Below are 3,801 nucleotides of genomic sequence, written 5' to 3' on the forward strand. Positions count from 1 at the left end.
CGCCACCAGCAGAGCGGGGCTGGCAGCAAAGGAATTGAGGCCACAGCCGAGACAAGCAGGCTCTGCCCAGAGCAGCTTTACCGGCGGTGCTGGGGAAGACGAGCCATCCCTCTCCTCTCAGATCTACCGACTATTTATCCCTCTGACCTTATGTCACCCGACCCCAAGGTAAGGCAGGACGAATTTCCATTCTGCTGTGGGAAGCTCAAGCATTTTCCAGCTCTGTTGTGAAGCAGGGAAAACAAAACTGCAGTGCAGGGGATCACCACCAGCCAAAAAGCAGGGAATATGGAGGGAGAGGTGGACAGGTACAGGGGCATGGTTCAAAATACAAACATTAAAATGTACCCATCTAAGAGGGGGCACCTCTCAGGTCATTAAGCAGCAAGAGGAGTCACTAGATGGCCCTGCTAGTCCTGTTCATCTGATCACAGCGATGGATATGAAGAAATGCTAGTTTAGCTGCTGGGCAGGCTTCTAGGGACTGAATTCTGTACCACGTCTCCTCCTGGGAAGAGCATGGCAGCCAGGTGGTACCTTGGCCAGGCACGTGAAGGGGACTCCCCAGGACACGTGGCACCTCTGGGCCTCACCAAGCAGATAAATGGTCCTTCCTGGTCCTGCCATGACCCTTCCCTCCCTAAGCCCAGCTCCCCTTGCCAGTGACACTGCGAGTCTCTGCCACAGCAAAATCATGTAGACAGTGATGGGTGTAAGAGCCAGGGAACCATATTAATGAACACTGTGTTGCTGGATAATCATGACATTAGCATTATTGGATTAGATCATTTGCATAATTTGGGCACAAACCTCTACCTGCACCAAGACATATGTTTACATGAATTTACATCCATCTGCATCCCAATGAAGCTTGTCCAACTGCATCCTCAGCAGCTTTCTGGCTGACCAGTCATGGCCATTGGCAGCTCAACCCCAGGGACCATGTCCTGCTGTCTGGCACAATCCCAGGCCACTCAGATGCCAACAACACAGCAACATTTTTCCTTCTCAGGGTCTTAGAAAAGTTATACCTCAGCTAGGATAGGCATCCCCCTTTGCAGGGGTCAGGAGCAACATGCCCCCAGTCTCAGCATTGGGGTCACCCAGGCTAAAACTGTTCCCTTTACAGTCTCCATGGACTTGTGCTGTCTCCCAAGAGCCTAGCTCCCAGGATAATGGGCAGTTAAGTCCATCCTACTCACAGTTATGAAAAGACCTCAATAAAACCCTCCCAGCAGGCTGCAAAGATTTAAGAGGCCAATAAAGAGAACCCAAAATGAACTCTTTTCTCTCTCCGTTTTTAAAAAAGTCACATGATCTTTGATTCAATTACTTGATTTTACAGCAAGGGGGAGAGAGATTCAATTACTTGATTCCTGATTTGTTAACACAGAAATATGGACTCTGCCACTACAGACTACAGAAAGGTAAACAACCCTTCAAAGCCACATTGCAACAAGGTGGTGGCAACATCAGAGTTATATGGCTGTAAGAAACAAGCAGTTTCAACTCGTGGCCTCCTCAGCAGAACCTGCTCCAGCATTAAAGTAGTGCAGTAATACCTGAGCACAGAGTCCTGCAGCCCACCCACAAAATGACAGGGCAAGAGGTGCTCAGCAGGCAGCTGCCTGACTAAATGCACCTAAGTGCTCTTTGAATGTAAAGCTGCACAAAGCATTACCAAGTCTCTTCACAGGGCCAGTAATTATGAGTTGGGAGGGACCAGGAGGTCCACACTCACTCCTTGAGCTTCTCCAACCCCGGAAACTGCTGCTGTCCTCCTTCCAAAGACATGAAAACAAACAAAAGGTTCAGCCCACTGGTGTTCAAATCATTTCCATCAAGACTCAGAGTAACCACAAGCCCCACTACCATGGAAAGCTTTGCAGATTGCAGTGACTAAGCATTCCAAGCACTGGCCTGCATAGAATCATAAACGTTGGAAGAGACCTTCAAGATCATTGAGTTCAACCTCCACAACCACTAAACTGTAGGCTGAAGCACCACATCCCACCTCACAGCCACACTAGCCATGCACTTGCCAGCCAGGCTGCACAGCATCTCCCCAGTGAAGCAGAGAGCAGCCCTGTCACAGCAGCACAGAGGAAAGTGGCCTGTCCCTGCCCTGCCCACCACCTCTGCCACCCGTCTCAAACAGCTTCAAAGCCTGGCATTTAGCATATCTCTGCTTTAACCACCCAAGCTATTAAATGGGGACATTTTAAGACTTCTAAAAACCATGTCAAGACCTTTGGCTTGAAGGCAGCTGAGAAGCCCTCAGTGGCTCTGGTAAACTTTTACCCCTTATTTAAGTATAATGCATTGTATTTCACTCTAAAGCAATGCTCTCTTCAATTATCTTGAACTTTTTGGACTCATAAAGCACAGGAGAAATAGAAACAAACCTGGCAGAAGGGTCACAGGGACTCCATCTCAACACAAGGAGAGAACCAGAATTTCTGGCTGAAAAATTCCTGCTTGGAGGAAGAACACGTTACACATGGTTGTGTCATTAAGCACCGATGCCAACTGCTAGTGCCTAATGACTCTCTGTCACAAGCAATGAAGGTAGGAGCCCAACATGATGGGAACAGGAGGAGGGAACATGCTGGTGTGCTGCTGCCAGGATAGGGGCTCAGGCAGGGCCAGAGCACTTGCATTATTTATGACCATGTAGATGGGACACTGAATTGAGGCTGCTCAAGTGTTTGATCAGCCCAGGGTTGTCAGAATGGCTCACAGCTGGAGACACCTGATAACAGGAGAAAATTAAACCCCTTTTATTCCTGCCTCTCACCTCACTAGTGGGCCTCTCAGAAAAGAGAAAGGAGGGAGGAAAGCCCAGTAAATTAGGTCTACTGCTGTACAACCTCTAGTCCTGCACCTCCTCCTGCCATTGCTGGGGATGTTGGATGACCAGCAAAGACAATCCAGGCAGAGCCTGGGGATGCAAGGATGAAGGCTCAGGGATGCAGCCACTGGTGCAGGAAAGAGCCCAGGGAGTGGGGAGGCTGTGATTCCCAGCTCAGCTCCAACCTTTGCCTGAATATCCCCAGAGAAGCCCCACGCACAGCCAAGCAAGGCAGCTCTGAGAGGGCAGAGCCAACACTGGGAGCAGGGAGCTACCCCCACATAGCTGCTGCCTGGCAGAGCAGGAGCTGCCCCATACCCAGCTCTGGCTTCTCACACACAGGGGTTTGCAGACCCTGACCAATGGGGCTGAGCTCCCTTGGGCATCCCCACCTGGCTGCAGGGTGGCTGTTCTTCCATGAGCTGCTCCTCCACTGAACTAATCCCCTTTCTCTGCCTTTCCCACACACTGGTGTCTCACCCACCTCCCCAGTATTTCAGTGTGGGACTGAGCCTGTGCTGCAGAAATCTGATTTCTGTATGCTTCCCTCCCCACAGAGGCAGTTAAATGGGTTGCATCTGATTCTTTCCTTTCCTCTCCAAACCTTTCACCCTCCTCTCCCTATCTTTGAGGAACAGATGCACCCGTTCATATCCATGTAAAAGAAAGTGCGTATTTGCCTTTCTGACTGCAGTGCAGCTGGTGAAGCACAGGAGGAAAAATGGTGTTTTGTACGAATACACAAATTATCTGCACTGATCTTATTACACTTGAATGGCAAACTGACAAATAAAGAAAACATGAAAGAGAAAAGCATTGTTTGGGCTGCGCCGATGTCGCATCACTATTGTTTATCCTCTCCAACCACTCCATCATCCTAATCCCAGTGTCTCCCACAGTGACAGGTCAGGAACACTGATCTGCTAAACAGCATGTTTCTGAGGCTGCCA

This window comes from Chaetura pelagica, unplaced genomic scaffold, assembly GCF_000747805.2.
Source record: "Chaetura pelagica isolate M959 unplaced genomic scaffold, ChaPel_1.0 scaffold72, whole genome shotgun sequence".
Classification (NCBI taxonomy): domain Eukaryota; kingdom Metazoa; phylum Chordata; class Aves; order Apodiformes; family Apodidae; genus Chaetura; species Chaetura pelagica.